The sequence below is a fragment of the Protobothrops mucrosquamatus genome, unplaced genomic scaffold (genome assembly GCF_001527695.2).
Source record: "Protobothrops mucrosquamatus isolate PMUCROS unplaced genomic scaffold, P.Mucros_1.0 scaffold918, whole genome shotgun sequence".
NCBI lineage: Eukaryota > Metazoa > Chordata > Lepidosauria > Squamata > Viperidae > Protobothrops > Protobothrops mucrosquamatus.
Window position 1 is genome coordinate 259,269 of NW_015387169.1, and position 21,973 is coordinate 281,241.

Here is a 21,973-nt window from a genome sequence, read left to right on the forward strand (position 1 = left end):
GGAAGGAGGAGAACCACCGCATAACCGTGCCTCCCACTCCCAACTCAGCCAGACGCCGCAGCATGATACCGTGGTCCACCGTATCAAAAGCCGCTGAGAGGTCCAAAAGAACTAGGACAGAGGAACAACCCCTGTCCCGGGCCCTCCAGAGATCATTCACCAATGTGACCAATGCCGTTTCCGTGCTGTATCCCGGCCTACAGCCGTTTCCGTGCTGTATCCCGTCCTGAAGCCCGACTGAAGCCCGACATGAATTGGGCAATAATTCCCACTACTCAGTCAGACTGGCTGGGGTGATGGGAGCATAATCTGCCCTATGTGAAGGGGACATGCATGGTTTAATTTTTGTAGACATTGCTGTGATAGCTGCAATCATAAAGATGAATATTGGCCCATTCTGTGAACATCAAGAACAGACAAATGCATTGCTGGTTTAACTCAAAACCTATATTTAAAAGATCCTAAGATAACATGTGAAAAAGACTAAGAATGTATTAACATAAATAATATACTAACCATAATACTGGCAACTTACCAAATATAATCTTACAACAAATTTATGAAGACCTGCTAGTTGACAGCACACTTTGTGAGAAGGGGAGACACACACCTATATATCCGATGTTATCTAAGATCACTCTATATTCATCATGCACATGGCCTCCTTGTCATCTTTAGTTGGTTGAACACATTCCCATAACACCAAAAATCCTTGGTGGTGCTCCTTAGCAAATATAGGTTGACAGTTTTCTTCAAAGCCTCTACAGAACACCTATTGTTACAATACAATATCGTCTATATAATTTAAAAATGGGTGAGTTTTTTTAAAGAGATTATCACCATCACTTCTTTGGTTAAGTACAAACATAGACTACATTACACAAAGGAGAACTCTAAGGTTTCCATATCAATATAGCCTTTAGAGATGCTTTCCTGAGCTAGGCGATTCCTGTACTAAAGTCATAAGGTCAGCCGTGACATAGATATTATAAAATAGCATGTATTTTACATTAATATGTAATAATAATAATAATAATAATAATAATGATGATGATGATGATGATGATGATGATGATGATGATGATGATGATGATGATGATGATGATGATGATGATGATGATGTTGGAAGGGACCTTGGAGGTAATTTAGTCCAACCCCCTGCTCAGGCAGGAAACCCTATAGCACGGGTGTCAAACTCGCCATGTCACGTGACATGTCACGACGTATCGTGACTCTTTTTGCATTGCTGGCAATGGGGTGGGCATGGCTTCGGTATGATGAAACCGGCCCGCGGGCCGGCAGTTTGACACCCCTGCCCTATACCATTTCAGACAAATGGATGTCCAGTCTCTTCTTAAAAACTTCCGGTGTGGTATCCTTTCCACTGCATGGGTGCCTATTCCAGTTCACACTAACTGTGTGAACCACATAACAAGTGGTATGGCACGTTATCACTGTAAGGTCTGATGGGAGAACAGCCAGAAGTTTGTTCAACCCAGTCATCCATTTCTGAAGCTTGAGAAGGGGCAGGAGGTAGCTGGCTCTGTGGATAATTATGTGATGAAGTCATCAGAAAAAAAATATGCTGAACTGCTGAGTCATTGAGTGGTACTCCTGGGAAATAGTAGGACTCTTACAAAGGCTGAGTAAATCATTAATGTCTTGGACAAAAGGGGTTGGGCTGCACCTACATTCCAAATTTTACTTTTTCTTCCTGTCCACTGATTATTCATATGTACTCCATAGCATAGTGATTAGATGAAGTCATGGCTTTCTTCTGTTTCTCTTTGGAATGAATTCATAGCTGAACAGAGGACCCTAGCTGGAGTCAGACTTTTTTACATCTTTTTTTTTTCCGTTCCTGAAGCCAGCAAAGGAAGAAAATATTTTCCACTTGTTTTTTCCATGTTTCTTAATGAGCATCTGTAGTGTAAAATGTGCCGGCAGTTTTATGTTCCAAGAAACTAAGCCATTTGCCTCCTTTAAATTGTACTTGGCTTTTCAGGTGTTGGAGTCTTCTGCTAAAGAGTAATAATAGTGCAAAAACCAGATTTCAGATCTTTACAAGATATTTGCAACAGGCAAAACACGAGATGCCTGCTTGCCAAGGTTTTCTCAGTAGCTCATTTCTGAAACTTGCTTTCTTCTTCCTGCCTGTTCCAAAAGGACATTATAATAATCTGACTGTGATATAATAAAAGCAGTGCTTTTTTTGTAAAAAAAAAAAAAAAAAAGGTGCCGGAACTCAAACATGTCATACAACCCGCCTTGCCTACCCTGCAAGGTTCCATCCAAAAAAGGTGCCGGAACTCCCTTTTGGGCGTTCTATGAGGGGGAAAAAAGCCCTGAATAAGAGAGTGATTTTGACAAGAAATTGTATTTGCCTGTGGTTTTGCTTTTGGAGCTCTGGCCAGCAGGTAGGCCTCTGTATGTATAGAAACCAAACAACGCAGGATCCTTTCTGCCAGCCTTCACCAACTATTAACCTTTTAGATATATTGAATTATGACTCCCACTCGTCCCAGCAATCACAGGCAGTGACAGCTGGGATTAGCTGATGGAAGTTTGGTCAACACAGATGGAACATGCTGGGTTGTGGAAGACAGTTTTATGCAGTATGTATGTTGTGCATTATCTATGCTGGGAGAAAGCCGTGTTTACAGGTTCAGAAGACAGAAACTGAAGAGATTGTCAGATGGTCCTTTCTGCCTGAAAGGAATTCATCTTTTTAATTTAACCCAGTGGCTGGCATATGTAAATAGGAGTTCTGCACAAGAGTCCAGTTGTCAGCAGAAAAATTGAAAACAGGCCCATTGGACTGGGGGGAATGGAAAAGAAGAACATAACTCCTCAGCGCAACATTTACTGAAGTCTAAGACATTTTAAAGCAGCCTTTTTCCCCACTAAAATGCCCCACCTATTGATCTGACGGAGAAGGGTTTTTGGACATAACCGAATATATGACTTCCTTAGCATTTCCTCCAATAATGAAAATTCTGCTTTCCTTTGAAATTCAAGTTCAGAAGAACTCTGCTACATTTCTAGAGCCAATAGTGATTTGGTTTTCAATGTCTTAGCAATTGTATATGCGGTACTGATCTTCCTTCACTCTGTCAAGTGTCCACCATTTCACTGGGAGAGGTTTTTAAACACAGATTAGTGTTGTGGTCTCATTGTTACAGCTACTAGGAAAGACTTCTGAATGCTGGTTTGTCCCCTTGCTACCATGGTTGACTAATGGTCTCTCCAAAAGTAATTATGCTCATGATTATAACCTTATGAATATTAGCTTAGATGTGGAAAAATAAATAGCACAAATCTATTCCAAATACATTTAAATGGGTGTTGCAAAGGCTTGAGAAACAGATGGACTACTGATCTGGAAAACCTCAGAATTTCCAAAGGGGAGTAACCATGTTAATTTCTTGCAGAAAAACATCCAAGAGTTTTACTGGCGTCAAAACTTATGCAATAGTACATTTGTTAGTCTTTGAGGTGTCATAAGGCTCTTTAGTGTTAATTCTAAGTATACGTTTGGGCTCTAAACCATAATTTTTCTTATTAATCTGTTTGATGGATCTTCAGAATTTAAGAAAAGACAACAACCTAGAAGAAATCCTGAAACCTTGAATTTTATCCACTCTTGCTCAAAACACTACAGTTAACTCCATTGTTCCTGGTCAGCCCACAAAGGGTAGGATGAACCATAAGCCATATGCCTTTGACATTTTGACCCCTCCAATGGCAGTTTTGGCCAAACCTGAAATGAGTCACATGTGGGAAACCGAGCCTAGCTTGGTACCCTGGAGACAATTCTGAAAGAGAGCCAACTCTGCCTCAGGAGTCACCTCATCCCTAGCCAGAGACAGAAGAATAACTTGGGGCAGTCATTATTGTTAAAGCATATACATTTGTGGTTATGTGTGATCTGTGCTAAGGAAGAAAAGGAGATAAAGTACCATTTTAGTGCAGATTCTTCCAAGCTAAGATAATATATATTTGGCTTCTGCAAGCAGAAAAAGAAGGAAGGAAAGAAGGGAGGATTTCTTCTTCTCTATTATGAATGTTTCATAAATGTGCATGCCAACCATAAGATATTACATTAGGAATTTATACTGTTGTCTTTTGCAAGATTTCTTGAGAGTAAGCTTTACTGAAGAACTGATTCATTTCTGGAAAACTGAGGCTTAGACTATCTCTAGTAAAGAGCGTAACACTGCAACCCACCCATCTTCCCATGGAGCTACAAAAATTGAAAAAGATTTTATTCATATGCATATAAAATAAGGTCAGATTTTAAATGTTTATTGTTTTTAGAAAATAGAGTCTTGGATTCATGACACTTTCCCAGGGTTTGATCGCTTTGATTTCTAGTCACGCCATGTGTCACGGTGAACTGGGTTCAGGTTTGCATTACTACACTCTTCTGTGTGTGGTTTCAATTGGACAGCTTTCCAATATTTTTGTTTAGTATTCAGAAGTCTTTAATCAAAACTCTTTTTTGTTGTTTGTGTGTGAAGGTTTTTTTTCCCCTCTTTGAGTTCCAAACTTGTTTTTCTGGTTTTGCTTTAGGAAGTTCTTCACAAAAATGAAATTGTAGAGCCTTTCACAAGCACTGTTGATGGCTTTGTAATCATGGCAAGAAGACTTATGGATTTGTTGGTTAGGCTTTTGATTCCTGGAGATTCAAGCATGTGAGAATGGGGTGGTGGTGATGGCGGTGGTGGTTTGCTCTCAATAATATGTTTATGGGAAAGTTTTGCCTGTGCAGGAAAGTCACAGAGCTAGAAAAATATTTCAACAATGTTTTGTCCATGATTAGGAAATGGAAAAAAGATTGACAGTATCCCAAAGTCTTCATTGGTTGTTACAGAAAGTATTGTCATCTATCTCAAAACTTCCAGATATATACAATGAACCTGAATAAATATTTTTGTGCCACTAAATGATACTATTTTATCCAATAGCTGGATAATTAGCTAGATTGGATCTATCTGTGAGCAGTTGAATTTTTTTTTAAAGTGTCTCCAATTATGCAGTGTGCATGCTTTTCTTCTGTGGGATTGGTGTATTAATTTCCATACAGTTCAATGAGATTAGATTCAATTAGGCAGAGATTAATTTTCAACACAGTTCAAAGAGCTTATAAGCCATCAGAGTCTGGTTTTAAAATGGCGGCTATTCAAATGTTATAAATAAATACATTATAGAAGTCTAGTTCTCACAGAGGTTATATAAACGTGTCTGAGCTATACTGATCTTTTTCTATACTTATCTGTCAAAAATTGAATTTATTTGGGGGGTTTAGTTTCTGAGAATAGTTCTGAGTCATTCTTCTGCTCTCTCACTCAATCATTTGAATCTCACTGCTTCTCTTGGCCCAGAAGAACACAGTATATTGCTTATTATAGTATAATAAGATGCCCCCTTGACTGAGAATGGGTGAAATTTTAAGAATTTTCACTACACCATCTCCAACATCATCTTGAGTTTTGTTCTCTTGATCCCAATGAGATCAACATTGCAACATACTTTAGAAACTGTATAAGGTTGATATTCTCAACATCCAGATGAAACTAGAATGTTTACTTTACTATTTTGATCCATTTTTGCAGTAACGAAAGTCAGCAGTTATTTCCCTTTCTCCCTATGTGATTGTATATTTATTTTCCAGGATTTATTTTGTTAATTTTTCCATATTGATCTCTCTGTACTTTTGGGATGGCCATTATATTTAAACTTGCTTTTCTATAGATTATGTTGCCATAACCCAGAGCCTTATGGCATCCATACTACTCTGCTTAAATCAACCTGGTTTCTTTCTCAAAGATTGGTTGCAAGTTTACAACTTTATACAAGAACAACCCATTCTTTTCATTTCTTTCCTTTGGCTCTTGAAACTTTCAAGAACAAGAGTTAATTGCTTGAATAGAAGGCTTTATCTGGGAGATGTAGATCTGCAAGCCACCTCAACTAACGGCTTCACCTTGTAGACTTGAAGCACCTCAGTGCGCCATGTTGCTCTATCAGCCTGACCATTTCACTGAGAGCTTGTTCTGCACATGCAAAACAAATAGGTGTGGCCATTTTTCCCAGATGAAGAGAAGCAGGGCTCTTTTGTTTCTTCTTTTTTTTACAAAGGTATGTTGGCTGCTTTGTTTTCCTGCTTTTTTTCAAAGGTATGTTCCAATGTACACCTCAAAGGAGCCAAGTGCTCCTTCTAAGTTTGGAACAGACTTGGGTCTTCTACAGTTATTTTGGAGTCTCTCTCTCTGTTTCTTCTGCAAGACAGTTTTCCTTTGTTTTTTTAATGAACATTCCCAACAATTCCCATTCAGATTTAGCAAACTCCAATCCTCATGTATTCAGTCTGTTGACAACCCCATGTCAAAAACCTGAATTTGACGGATCAGCTGTCAGAAGTTGAATTGTTTGCATAACACTGAACCACAAATTACCCAACCACATTTTAATCTAGGATATTGTGCAAACTCAGCCCATGTGGGTTGTTAATGGTTCAGTGTGTCATGTGAACCCACAAAATTGGGTTAATTGGATAAATTATGTTTGTTAACTATGGATACATTTATCACGCAGATACAATTTGTTTGACCTTCTGTCAAATTCTAATTTTTTTCATTATTATGAATCTCTAAGATTCTTCTCCATTTCCCAACTATGATTCCCCCAGCATTCTGCCTGAAGCTGCTTTCTCCAAGCTTGCATGCAGCAAAGCAGTGATATCACTTCTATGTCCTACAGACTCTTTAAGTTACAGTAATTAATTACAGTACAAAATAACAAATTCCAAAATTTGAACAACCATTTACCCAGAAGTTCCAATTGTTGCAACTCCCATATGCTCATAATAGTCTCAGAGACTATCATTTACAATTTTGTAATCATTGGGCATTTAAGTACCTAATTCTTAACTCAGTACAGCTGGTCTCAATCTTTTAAAAGAGTTTCTGAGTCTTTCCTAATGCAGGGCCCTAACCAGGAGTAGTTAATCTAAACATTAACAATGAAATAGCAGTTTTTAATCCTGATTCTCCTTTCGCTTGCACTATATTGGAATACTGTACTCCTTCTGAGCTCAGTTAAATCTACAACATGGTTAGGAACCTTTTTTTAAAAAAAATCCACGAGCCAAATTGGATGAACTGGAGGTTGTATTTAATTTTCCAAACATCATGAGTTTTCAAGAGCCTCTTCTATCTCTCTTTTTTATTTATTAAAAAAATCAGTGTACCTATAGCAATCCTGGGATCTTTTAAAATGCAATCTCCCTCTATTGGCTCAAATATAAATGTTCAATTACAAATGCTCCTATAGAATGTTTATTATTATTATTTAATTGTTTTAATAATAAGGCAGGGTTTTCATATCATTGATTGCCCAGTCATTTTTCTCTTATTTACCCAAATCCAGGGCCATATAGGTAACAATCAGCACCTTACGTTGCACTCAGAAGCATACCACTAATCAATTGCAAGCATGACTGGTCATCTTTAATGCCTCCTATTTCAAATGTGAATCTGGGAGGACCCCCCCCCCCCCAATTGTGGCCCTGCCCTCTGTGCGGGAACACCATCCCAAATACAGGCTGGGAACCAACAGCCACTCCATTTTTCTGGGGTTGATTTTAAGCCTGTTTGTCCTCATTGAAGCCTGGACAACCTCCAGCTAGCCCATTTTATTCTCAGTAGTGATGTAGAACTGGGTATCACCCTCATGTGCATGTGCCCATCTTAAACTATAAATGAGCTATCCCAGTGGCTTCTTGAAAAAGTTAAAAGTATTGGAAAGAAGGTCAGGCCTCGAGGCACTCCATCAATAGGGTGCCCAAAGTTCCCCCCACCATTCAATGACTGGATCTCTCCACTCAGGTAGGAATGGAGGCTAGGCAAGGGGGGGGTTCACACTTACTCCACTAGAAGCAACTGCCTTAGCCACTCAATAAAAATGGCATGTTCAGATGATGAAAATAAGCCATTTATTCAGGAGTCCCTTCTGGATATGATCCAACAGTTAATATCCACTTATTTTAAAAAAAGCACCTTTCATTTTCTTCTAATTATAGTTCACATAGTTTTAACTTACACAGAGAGTGAGAGAAAGAGAGAGAGAAAAGGAATCTTATTCCTTGTCTGTTTTGTGTGGTCATAAATCTCTAACCCTATCTATTCATCAGTGCACGATCAAACTGTAAATTAATCCTGAGAAATTCAGTCAACAGTCTTTGTGTGCAAGGTTGGCTTAGATCATACCTGCAGCTGGTTTAATGAAACCTTTTCATATAGGAAGGGAAAAATGTCATTGTGTGGACATTTGCTCTCTCCTGTTTGGTATAGTATAAATAGACCTGTAGTCAATTGTGTATTTCATTGAATTGTTTTCTTTTCTGTAAATGTAAAGAGTAAAGCCATGTCTAAAGCATTCTGGGATTATATCATTGTGCCTTACATGCCTCTTGGCTTTTTTATAAAAGTGCCAGAGGAAATACATGCACAAACCCCATCTGTAGTACACTGTAGTCACGTACCTGTGGTTTTATGCAGTTCTACAGCTTGATAGTCACTGCCTTGCAGGTGCTAACAATGGCTTTATTGTCTACCCTTCTCAACTTACGAGATCAAAAGGTGAAATAGCATAAAGTAATAAAATACCATTATTCTATAAGTAAAAGAGGAACAATCACAAACAATGACAAGGGTACGGGTACTTAAAATAAATATTACCAAGGAGTAAAACAACAAATATTGGGCTATGTATAAAATAAGATTACCTGTTGCCTGGAGACTGTTGAAAAAAAGGCCTGTGAACAATAGGAAAAATACAAGTGTAGCATGACTCTCAGTAGGCAGAATGAGTAAGGTTGCAAATGAGGTTAGATTGTGCATAAGTATATCTAAAGACATCTATCTTCCCATGCTTGTGAGAATCATTGGAGCCAACATTCAACATTCAACATCAGAAGCAACATTCAATTGTGACAATCAATAGTTTGAACAGTGAATTGTGAGATCAGGCCCTGATCATACACCTTCAGATCAGTGGTGGGATTTAGCCGGTTCGTACCACTTTGGCAGAACCGGTAGTTAATTTTTTGTTGCCCAGGCCCAGAATGGACTTCCAGAAGCGGCATCCACACAGAGAACCAGTTGTTCACATATTTGAATCCCACCACTGCTTCAGATTGAATCTTTAACAAAGGCACAGGGAGAGTAAGATGAGAAGCACGTGGACACTATGGGTCCTCTGGCGGTTGAAACTGGACTTTTATAGGGAGCTGGAAAGAAGAGTTGTTCACTTGACTTGCCTCCAATCTTGAACCAACTTTGCAAGAGACACTGAAAAGACCTAGCTGGGATTCAAAAAATATAAAGGGTAAAGCCTAAGCTTGAAGTACTCTGTTTTATCAGATGCTTACTTAACAGTATGCCTCCTTGGAGAAATAATAAATAGCCTTAAAGATCTATTGGTTTAATAATGTTCTTAATTGCACATGAGACTAATAAATTGCCTGATATTATCTGACTGGAATTGTAATACCGGTTTAAATGGGCCTTTAGTCCAATTCAGCAGGTTTTTCTGGTGTTCTAACTTGCTTTGCTTATTGTTTCCAACCATTTTTTTTCTTAATGAGTTTCTACTTATATTAACTGTTATGGCTTTGCTGTGATAGCAAAGTTTAGAAATTTTAACTTCACTTTTCCTGATATGGTGACCACATTGAACAAGGTTGCAATTCATTTTACTATTGTTTGATTTATGTCTTACTTCTCCTTTCTACAACTCAATGCGGTATACATAATGCTTCTTTCTAATTAAGCTGAAAGATTAATTTGCTCAGAATTCTTGAGCCAGCTCCTGTGCCTAAAGTCTCACTGTTTCCCAATTATTGGTTCAACATTTGAACCACCACACTAAACTGGCTCACAAATGAGTACTGTGGATTGTGAAAGCAATTGCAAAGATTTGCAACATTATTTGTCCTGAGCTGACACCATTTGACAATGATGGATCATTCTTTTTGCTGACAAGTAACTTGCATTTGGCCTAAAGCAGAGAATTCTTCTACATTTTCAAGGAGAAATCTCAGGATGACACCAGGGCAAAAATGCTGAGGTAGCAAGCCACTGGGTTACAGCCACTCTGGGATCTTTGAGATGGTTGTGTTATCCATCAGTTGTGTGTTATCCATGAACTGGCATAATAGTGCTATCCCTATTGCTAATCCTTATTCTGCAACAATAGCAAGGCTGATGAAGGGTTGCTGTCCTTTGTACCTATTATACCTACCTATAAAAAAGTACCCTCACTGACATGTCACAAGAGTGGATGAGGGACTGAATGAAGCAGGAACATCAAAAGACTTTCATCTTGCTTCACCTTGTATTATTCTTCTGTGCCTGGGAACTGTCCCTCTAGGATATTTCTGAACACTGTTTTAGAGCTGTTTTAAAACATGGCTCAACTTGTGTTTATAAACTACCTGTGCGAGGCAGGCAGGCAGACTGGCATTATGAAGGCAGAAGTGAGGTATTCAGCTTCTCTTACAAGCCAAGCTCAAAGGCCAGTGATTACAGAAGGAGGGCTGTACCTGGAGAAGACCCTAAAGGTGATGGCCAAGAGGAGCTGGTCAGGTCCCAACCCTACTCCACAAGCAGCAGTTATCAATGAAGCAGGCAAGATATTATTCATGGTTGCTAGAGCAGTGTGGTGGCCTAGTGGTGAAGACACTCACCTCCCATTCAAGAAGTTGAAGAGAGGTACTGGCAGATGTTTCTCTCCTAAGGTGCAAAGAAAAAATATCTGCTGCAAACTCTGCATAGGCGTCAGAAAGGGCATCCAACCAGCAAATGCTCAGCTCCATCCAGTTGCCCCAATTCTACCCTGAATAGGAACTACGGGGTTGTAAAAGGGGAGGGGTTTGTTTACTCTGTTTTTACCTCTATGATTGATTGATATGCTGCCTTTCATTCAGGAGCTCAAGATGGCATTTGTAGCACTCCCTATTTTCTCCCTCAATTCCAAGGTGAGTTGACCTAAGAATGTCTGGAAAAGAGAGAAAAAATACATTAAAGCTGGAACAGCTAAGGAAGCCTTCAAGCTACTTCAGTTAGGAGTTGGAGATATGAGAAGGAAAAGGACATTAAAAATGAGTTACTAGAGCATATTTTTGTGCAGAGGAAAGTGCCCTGTGATTCCCAGTTACAGTACATGCTTCTTTCATTTAATTATTTGGAAAATGCAATGTTATTTCAAAACATTGAGATAACTTGAGTGGAAGGCTGTAATACATTTCTTCTTGCAAGTGAAAAAATTGGAAATAGTAGGAAAGAAGCAAATCTTAATCTGTGGTCACTTGGTTAAACACGCTCAGTCCCCAAATAAGTAGCAATGAAAGAAATATGCATTTGCGCATGAATGGCATGTTTTTAGCATGATCTCTCATTCATTCATTCATTCATTCATTCATTCATTCATTCATTCATTCATTAAAAAAGGGCTCCTGTGCAGCTCCTTAACATTTTGGTGGCATTATTCCCATGAGTTGTAGTTTCTAACTTCATAGCAATACCTATAAATCAGTATGTGCATATTTTATGCAGATAAATTTCTTTTATTCTTATGTGACCACTCTGGAGGAAATTAAGAGTGAACTCTCTTTAGATGATTTAGAATCAATTAATTGCTAAGGTTGTATAGAATTCTAAAGAGTCACTTTGATTTCACACTGCTTTCAATCAGGTGCCCCTTTGATATAAAGCACTGAATCAAAATGGCATTTTCTTCCAAAATGCCAGGTTGGAGCAGTCATCTTGCTTGAGCCCAAAACACTAAAAGAGCAGCCTATGCAGAAATATTCCTTTCTATTAGATTGAAATGGTGGCCAAATCAAGCTGTCCAAATCTGATGCTTCAATTGGGGTGTCCAGACTTTTCTGAGTTAAGGCATCCTCTTCTTTCAGACTGCTGTGATGGTCCTGCTCACGGTGACAACTCGAGGCAGATTGGAACCCCCTTGCATGTATGCTTATTCATTATGAATTTTTTCAGGGCTAAACTACACGATGCAACATTTATATTGCACAGCTTCCATTTTTATTTCAGAATAAATGTAGGGTGATTAGGACTGCAGTATGCAGGGAGACGTAATCCTTTCCCTCAACCAGATGTATAATAACACATTTTTCAATCTGTACTATAACCAGAAAGTTAAAAACTGCTGATAGTGGAGCTGAAGAAGCTTCTTGGATGAGAAGCGAAATGTCTTCAAAAGAAAAACAAGAAAGTCCAGTTACCTCGTGAAAGAGCATTTTTGGGATAACTATGACCTGGATGATTGAGAATCTCCATAGATATTTAGCTATGCTGATAGTGGAGGGTTTTTGTTTTTGGTTTTTTTTTAAAAAAAGCATGTGGTTGGGTAAAGAGAAATAATGTTGGAAAATGGGGCTAAAGAGCAGGATTACATTTTCCCCTTCTCACATGCAGCAGTCTAGAAGTCTGCAGTATTAAAATCCAAAGCAGATAAAGGGCCTTCATTTCCAGTGCAAGTAGACTCTCTGTATCTGTTGGCAACCTGTTAACAGGAAGTGTTACAGAACAGTGACAGCACGCAGTTCTCAGCTGAACATTAAAAGAGGGGGGAAAGATATTTCCAAGGATGTACTCTGCACCAGTAAATAGTGGCACATCCATGATGTTGGTTCAGCATCCGTAGGCCTTGCCATAATGCAGCAATAGTCTTCTGCAGTTCCTCTTTCCATGGTAAAGAGTCACTTGGACATGTGGTTGTCCTTATCCAAAAGCAAAAGAGTTTATTTGAATCGAGAAGGAGAAAATCACAATCACAGATAGATCCAAATAGAGAAAAATCCAAATAATAGGGTGCCTGACTGTCTGAGTTCAGTCACATAGCAATTAGTCTGCAAGCATAAGCAACCGTCAAAATGGAACAATGAAAGGAAAACGCTGCTCAGCAGTGGTAAGTGGCATTTTTTTACTTGCGGGATGCGAAACTGAAAGGGTGGAAGGACTCTGAGGTTGCAATGGGCAAACCAGCTGGGGGAGATTAAAAAAAAAACACATCTTTTTCAAGTTGAGCTTAACTCCTGGTGATGTCATGGAAATAATATAGAAGTGGTTTGCCACCATCATTGGGTTCTTTCTCCTCTGTTTTTTTTTTTTAATTTCCTAGTTAGATCTATAGACCTGGTACATCATGGCAATCTTCTACTCAAATACTAATCAGGGGTAGGCCTATTTATCTTCTGTTTTTACTTATTTCCATTATGCTTTATTATAATTTACTTTCACTATTGCTGTATATGAATACTACATCATAAAATGATGCTGGCAATCCAAGTCAGGAGCAAAAACCCAAAGAATATCTATGACACCTTACAGATTTAATGCAACTTCACACTCAAACGTTTGGATGACAGCAAAGACTAAAACATTGAAATAAGATTTGCATCAAAGAGTGTAATAAGCTAAACCAATCATCATTAATAATGTTTTGCAACATTATTACCAGCATGTAAAGCCATAAAGCACTGTGAAGTGGTATATAAGTCTAAGTGCTATTGCTATTGGTATGCCTTCTTTTCAGCATGGAAGCACATGGTCATACTTTTTTTCCAGTTGCAATAGGTAATTCCCCTACCCACCCATTTTTTTCTGATGCAAATATTTCCCTCATCCTACAAAGAACCTGCTTCCAATATTGCATGGAGACAGATGTTGTATTATCAGGGCTCTATCAAAGTTTGAGGTATCGTAAGCCCGCTTCCTTTGTGTGGGAGTGAGCATCAATGTTTTGAGTGTCATCTGGAAAGATCCAGGAAGATGCTGGATAAATGGAATCAGTCAGAGGACTTGAAGGTTCTCATCAGGCTTTTTCCAGATGTTTTGGGTTTAATAATTAAAAAAAGACTCTACCCCCTGCCATTCTGGTAAATGAAACCCACATTTATTTTCATCAAGATTCAATTAAACTCTTCCCTCCCCACCACCTCCCCAAGATGGGATGATGTAAGCTCTGAGGCCTGAAAGATACCTCTGTCATAGGCTGCTTATTCTTTGCTTCAGAAATAACAAAGACAACAGCCAGCCATGCATCCTTCCCAAGGAGCTCGAGTTTCCAAACGCTCTTCAGCCATAGCTGGGCCCAGATTTCCAAGAGAGCTGACACCTGAAATATCAGAGCATCAGGGGTGTCAGTGGCATGTCAGAAGCGATTAGTTGTAACACAGACTTACATCCAACCCTGAAAGGCTTCTGGCAGCCCCCAAGGAGAAGTGCCATTAAAGCTTCAAGAAACGGTTGATGAGAAATTGTGCGCCACCCAGAATCACTTTTGTGGCTATACAAATTTGATTAATAAATAGAACAATTTCTTCCATAATGCTGAACATATTTGGATTCAGCAAAACCACATGGATATATAAAAAGAATACAGATATAATGCATTCAGGAGCTTTTTACCATACCAGAAAAAGAACCAGTTTGGTCTAGTGATTGAGACACCAGGTTACTGAGCCAGGAGACAGCAAGTTCAAGTCCCACCTTAGCCATGAAAACCAGCTGGGTGGACCTTGGGCCAGTCACTCTTTCTTAGCCCATCCTACCTCACAGAGTTGTTGTTGTGGGGCAGATAGGAGGAGAAGGATATGTTGAATATGTTCATTAGCTTGAGTTTTTTGTAAAAATAATAAAGATAGGATACAAATAAATAAATAATAAAAATATAAAATTTCAGAAATGAATATAATTTGCTATCTTTAGTTTCTGATACAACAATGCAAAGGGAAAACTGAAGAAGCAAAACAACACATCCTAGAAAGAATCATGCTTTTTTTCCCACATGCCACTTTCAACCTGGCATCCCTGAGAAACAGGATCTAGGGAAATGCATTGGCATTTGGATTCAGCACATGCAAAGCTGCCATCATCCTAATATTGAAATATTTCATTCTGGAAGTTTGTACCAGTAATGTCTCTAGAACAGGACAACTGAACAGACATTCATGGCCTACAACTTTGAAAGCCCCCAAATTCCTCCAAAACATTTTTTTTTTGTTTAAAAGAATTAAAGCTTCACATGAGAATTACCTTCTTCCTGTCTTCCATTTGTGATTTGTGCCTGCCTTCCCCATCCCTTTGCTCTTCCTCTCAAAAAAAATATATATGCTTGGACAGTGGAGTGCCTGGAGAATCTACATTTAGAACCTGGACAACATTTTGTCCAAGATCACTACAATCCCAGCTGTATTAGTGCCATCCTCTGGCTACCACTGAAACTCATGGTTGTAATTTAAGGGGAAATGGATCATTGTTTGCATTTCTATTGGCAGAAAGAAAACTCCATTCATTCCAAAAACTAGTGCCAGGATTACACTCTTATTTACAACCAAGAATTTCCTCATAATGACAATAGGAGGGGTAATAGAGCACATGCTGTCTGTACAGAAGCTTCCAAGTTCAATGCCTGATACTTCCAAGTAATGCTGAAAAAAAACTCTAAAAAGCTGAAGGTTTGCAACCAGTATATTATCCTGAATTAGTGGTTCAGTGGTCTGGCGCAGTTTCTAATGGACTCAATCAACTCTTGGGGTTTTGAGATTGCCTGGGTCGAGAGATTATAACAGGTTGTTATCTGTGCTGTAATTCTCTTGTAAGGTGCATCTGGTTGACAAATATGTTTGCAGTGACTTCCCACAAAGAAAAGTGAGAGCCAGGGTTGAGATACAATGTGGATCAAACAGCATTCAAACATCTCATTGCTTTGGGGAAACTGATTATTATAAGGTTTGCATCTGATTTAAAATTTCTGTTTCTTCAGTGAAGGAGGCAAGTAAAAAACCAGCATGAAGAAATAATTAAATTCTAAAGGGAAGGAGAAATGATAGGATAGATGGGTGTTTGTCATATCACTTAAGTCAGATGGACAGTGTAGAAATGTGATGATAAATATATGGGATGAGTTAGACCTGGGGTCGGGACCCCATTTGGGGTCAATCGACCATTTCATGGGGGTCACCAAGCAAGGCTGTCCGCCATTTTTTTTGTCGGCCATTTTTTTGTCCGCCATTTTTCCCCCTTTTCCAGCGGGTGCCTTACCTCCCTTGGGCTGGGCCAGCTGGTGGTCGGCCTTCTCTGTCTCTGTCTCTGCCGCTTGCCAGCTACGCCTCGGCCGGTGCAGGGGGCGGAACCACGCATGCGCGGTGCTCCTGGGCAGGGAAAGTCCTCGACTTACGACCGGTTGGGTAGTCCTCGACTTACGACCGGTTTAGTCCTCGACTTACGACTGGTTTAGTCCTCGACTTACGACCGGTTGGGGTCGTGGCATTAAAAAGGTTGAGAACCACTGAGCTAGACTTAAAGGTTGCAAAAAAAAAGAGTCAACACAGAGAAGAGATCAGATCTAATGTGCTCTGTTAGGGCCGAAGCACACAGAATCTCCCATGTATGGAAAACTAGACTGAAAAGGTGAGGAAAGCCTCAGTCCCATCATAGATCTTGCCAGTTTCTATTTTTGTCTTCCCAATTAATTCCCAGAAGCATTTGTCCTTACTCTACAGACTGCCCTCCCTGTCTCCAGAGGAAAATGACATAGAGCCGATCTCTCTTTCTGCCTCTTTCTATCTACAGGCATAAACCCAGTGGTGGGATTCAGCCGGTTTGCACCACTTCAGCAGAACCGGTAGCTAATTTTTTTGTTGCCCAGGCCCAGAACGGACTTCTAGAAGCGGCATCCACACAGAGAATATGTTGTTCACATATTTGAATCCCACCACTGCATAAACCTGTAGAGCAGACACAAGTCCACATGGAAATATCTATGGATGGTCTCAACTAATTTCCTTATCTTTGGAAGCCTCATTTTTACACACACCCCAAAAAAGCAGCCAGTGCCTTGGGGCCACAAGATCAGCTATCTCTGGGGAAGCCCAGCAAGAGCTACCCAGCGCAAGAGCCTGACGTGGTAGTGGTGGTGAAGAAACATACACTAGATAGAAAGAGAGAGAGAGAATAAAGTCAATCTCTGCTCCAACATCTTGCATTCGTTTATTTTGCTTTTAAATGGAAGAAAATATTCAGAGTTCCAAGGAAACATAGTTAAAATGCACCATATTTTGCTGAATTAAAAACACATTCAGTACCTTCCTTCCATTGCTCAGAAATATAAACACTGTCGAGTGAGAAAACAGTTATATATGTGCAGAGTCAGTCAAAAGGATATTTTAGAAGTTGAAGTCTTCTACTGCTGGCTGTCCAGTTGTACACCAACACTGTGTTTGCACAACATGCTAAACTTTGTTTTGCTTAGCAGATGATGGGTCAGGAAAGAAAGATTTGACTGAACATGTTAAGAGCCCACATTAGGGATTACATCATGGTGATAAGGTCAGCAAAACAGAGTGACTGATCCACCCTTATCAGTCCACTGGCAGACAACCAGCAGTATTTTCTCAGATATCCCACACTTTACTGGACAGTGGTGAACCCCAAGACCATGTGTTGGACCTATGCGGAGGATACTCTAGGCCCTTTTGCAGACAAAATAACTTGGAGACACTCAAAGTTAGGATCTGCCAGATCCAGATGAATAGCCAAGGCCCAGAGACACAAACCGGTGGATTACTTAACCATAGTTTATTGAATTATTCAAAGTATCTGGGTTTATATAACTTTGAACTACAAACAAATCATACTGGCTAAGATAACACATTGCACTGAATACAGAGCAGTCAGTCGGATTTTGGCCTAGAATGGTGTTTAAACCCATATTAAATCTATTGTTGTACTATATGGGAAGAGATTTATGGTCAGGTCACACTTATTGTCCAAATGACAAACATATTTGTGACAATTGCTAAATCAACTAATTAAGGTTCCAATTCTGTACACATTTACATAAAACCAAGTCTCCCAAAATGGGAATCATATTTTGCATGAGTTAATTGTGCATATTTTTCAACCTCTAAATTATCTTCGCCAGGAGAGTCTCTTTCATTGCAACTAATCTTTCCTTTTTCTGGACGGGGAAGGTAAACAGTTCCAAAACAGCACCAGGCTCCAGCCATCAGGATTTAATTTTCTAAGCTTGGTAACCAGGTTTGAGGAGGTGTCCAGACTTGCATCTAAACATGGCACAGACGTGGTTTAGTAACATTCTTTATCTTCCTTGTCCCTGCAAAGTTGCTTTCATCTTGTCCCCAGCCTTTGAGCATAAGAGGGTTAAGTTAAACTCAGCTGAATTCCTATTAAAGTTGTGCTCAACCCTTGTCCCAGCACCACCCAAGGGCAATCTCAAGATATACAAAAGCATCAGACTTTGTCTCCTCTTAGTTCAAAGGAGAGTCAGAGGAGTGCAAGTATCGGAACAGAGACAGTGGAAGAAGCTTCGGGATGGTCAATGGAGACAGTCTATTTCTGCCAGCCTAAAAACTGGTGGGCAGCGGCCTTAAGACAGATAAGGCTTTCATGAATTTCAGGATTCTGCTTGAAGTGATTCAGTGTTTGAGCAATAGTTAGTCTTAAGCTAGGCAGAAGTTGGTTGACTGAGTGCAAGAATGCTAGGCAGGCAAGCAGTACAAGAGCATTGAGAGAATTCTGGGTTTAGTGTGTTTTAGTTTTATTTATTTTATTTTTATCCCACCTTCATTATTTTTTATAAATAATTCAACGTGGCGAACATACCTAATGCTTCTTCCTCCTCCTATTTTTCCCTCAGTGACAACCCAGTGAAGTGAGTTGGATGAGAAAGAATGATTGGTCATTCTTTCCGTCAAGGCCATCCAGACAACTTTCATGCCTAAGGCGGAATTACAACTCATGGTCTCCTGGTTTCTAGCCTGGTCCCTTCACCACTAGACCTAACTGGCTCATGAAATCTTCATCACGTAATTTTATTTGCAAAGTGCTTTAGGAAAACATTCTACTTGAACTTTGCAGAACGTTTCTTAACACAGTAACAGCAGTACAACAGTGGAGTCAATTTACCTAAAGAATTAGAGGAGTCTCCCTTGTCAGATGCTTTCAACTAAAAGCTCCCTTACAGGGACACTTTAATAGGGGTGCCCGGATTGAGCAAAACATTGATTGACTATATCCTAAATGGTCCCTTCCCCCATATAATTTTATGCAGTGGTCAAAGCAGTGGATTGATCAAGGCTAGAAAATCCAGACTCAAGCCTGCCCTTAGCCATGGAAACTCATTGGTGATTTTATGCTAGCTAATCTTTCTCAGCCCAACCTAATCACAGGCATTGCTGTTGTGTGGATCAAATGAAGGCAAAGCCCATCCAAGCCTCCTTGAGTTCTTGAAGGAAAGATGGAATCAAAAATCAAAATAAACAATTCTATGTAAAATAATTCAGTAAATATATTTAGTTCAAAATTTACTAATAAACCCGTATTTCAAACACGTTCAAGAAAGAGTTGTTCAAAATTACAAAGATCTAGGCTTCTAAGTATTAATAGTCCACATGTTTACATTCACATATTTGCTGTCAGAGATATTGGATTTTCTTTTCTTTTTTTGGCTGCATCACAGAACTGTTCTACTCTGCTCTCTCAGTGTGAATAGAGCTTAATTGTTTTGGGAAAGCAATTGGCATTTGACTACAGAGTACAACAAGCCTTGAGGCCTGAAATAAAAAAAGCAATTGAAGAACAGAAGACAAAATGCAAGGATGGAAAAAGTTTTGCTGAACTGGTTGATTGGGGTAGGAAAAAAATGTAGCTGTAATAAGGGTCAGCGACAGATCACAGAGAGTACAGGATTCTGATCCAAGATCTTCCTGATTCTATCATGTTCTTAGCAGAAATAAACAAAAATAATTCTTTTTGGTATTTCAAAGGTGCTTTTTTTTTTCTTCTTCAAAAGCTTCTTGGATAAGAAGTATTTTCTTCTTCCTCCTCAAGGAAAAAAACAGTCCAGTTGCCTTTTGAAGTAAAAAAGCACCTTTGAGACAACTATGACCCAGATGACTGAGAATCTCCACAGACTTTGAGTCCCTTTGGGTCTCACCAAATAATTTCAGACTTATAGTGACTTTGGGAAGCATCCCAACAAAATCTTTCAATGTTAAGTTGCTGTGCAATTTAAAGTGGGGCAGGGAAAGAAAACTCTGGAAACTGATTGTAATCTTGGAAGTTCTTGGGTCATCCTATGGCTTTTATCATAAATAATCCATTGATAAGTGAAAGTGTTGAATATTCACTTATCTATTGCATATATGGATAGGAATCAAAGGACAGGAATTGACAGGAAGACTATGAGAATATATCCATGGCAAAAAAAAATATGTGTCCGAGGGAAAATGCTAATTTTAATCTGGAGCTGTACCACACTCACTCCACAAAAGAGGAAGAAAATAAGTTAAGAGCATATCCTTTCCCACTCACCAAGCAGACTTTTGGGGAAGGAAACAATTAAGTGGTGCTTTGTGCTCTGAGAGGTACTGAATCATGTAAAACCAGAAACATCACTAGGAGCCATAATCACAAGACTACATCTGATTTACTTTGGCCATGGCGTGAGCATGAATTCATTGCAGAAGTCAATGATGTTAGGAATGGTTAGTGGAACAAGAAGAAGGGGCAAGCAAAGAACACACTGGCTTGATAAAATCAAAACTGATACCAGGATGAATATCCAACAACTGAAAGAAGCTATGTTTGACAGGGTAGCATGGAGAACACTTGCCTATAAGTCTCCAAGAATCAGACAAGACTGAATGGCTAAAATTACCACTACTGCTTTGTGCTCTAGTTGATTCCTTGCAAAAGAAGAAGGGGAATAGATATATATCTAGTTACTGTTCACCTCTTTCCATCAGCTTGGAAAACTACATAGGTAGGCACAATTGCAAGGATCTGTTAAAAAATCAAAAACACCCATATCCATCCCAATGGAATCAGCAAATTAGTGTAAATTTTCAGATTGTCGGGGGGGGACCCCAAGTAGCTGCTATGGAAACTGAAGTTATCAAACCACCTTTCCCATTTCAAGACATGAGAACACAAGACTATGTCACTGAAGCGTAGGAGCAAACAGAAACAAGAATTCTTGCCAACTTAAAAACCGAAATCGTAATCAATCATTTTTTAATATTTTGGACAAAATGGAGTTGAGCCACAAATAATTTGGCTTTGCTGCAGATTCATAATGGAATTTTGGAGTGGTACAAACTACCTCATGAGGAAAGACCCAACTGGCTAGATTTGCAACAGACCAAGCCATAATATTTGTGTGAGTTTAAAGGCCAGATCTGACCAAAGTAATCAAGGGAAATTGAAAACTGGCTAGAACTGCTAGGACTGTGGTGGCGAACCTATGGCACGTGTGCCACAGGTGGCACGCAGAGCCGTCTCTGGTGGCACGTGAGCCATTGCTGGGCCGAGCTGCTCCCTCCTCCTCTCTGCGCATGCGCAGTCTGGGAATAGGCGAGAGGCTATAAAAGGAGCAACTTTTGGTGGAAGCAGCATTTGCTGCAGACAACGAGAGAGAGAGCACGAGTCGGAGCGGACAGCAAGCGAGCGAGACGAGACGACAGTTCGGTGGCCACGCCCACTCGGTGGCCATGCACACCCGGCACCCGGTGATGCATAAGTGGGTTTTGGGTTGCAGTTTGGGCATTCGGTCTCTAAAAGGTTCACCACCACTGTGCTAGGATTAATTCAGGCCATAGCAAAACCTGTTCTGAACCTTTATTAAGACTTTGTCTAAACTGCACTAAGGAAGACCCCATAGAAACAATCTGTATGCCTTTGTGTTATAAGAAATCAGCAAATAAACTGTGTACATGAGTGACTTATCTGTTCAAAGATGGGACAGCCATATTTTTTGATTCAACCCAAATATCCTCATTTAACTTTTGTGCAAGGAGAACAAGGAGGGGGAAAACCCCTTCATGTTTCTGCAATCAGGAACCCAACTATAACTATGTCAA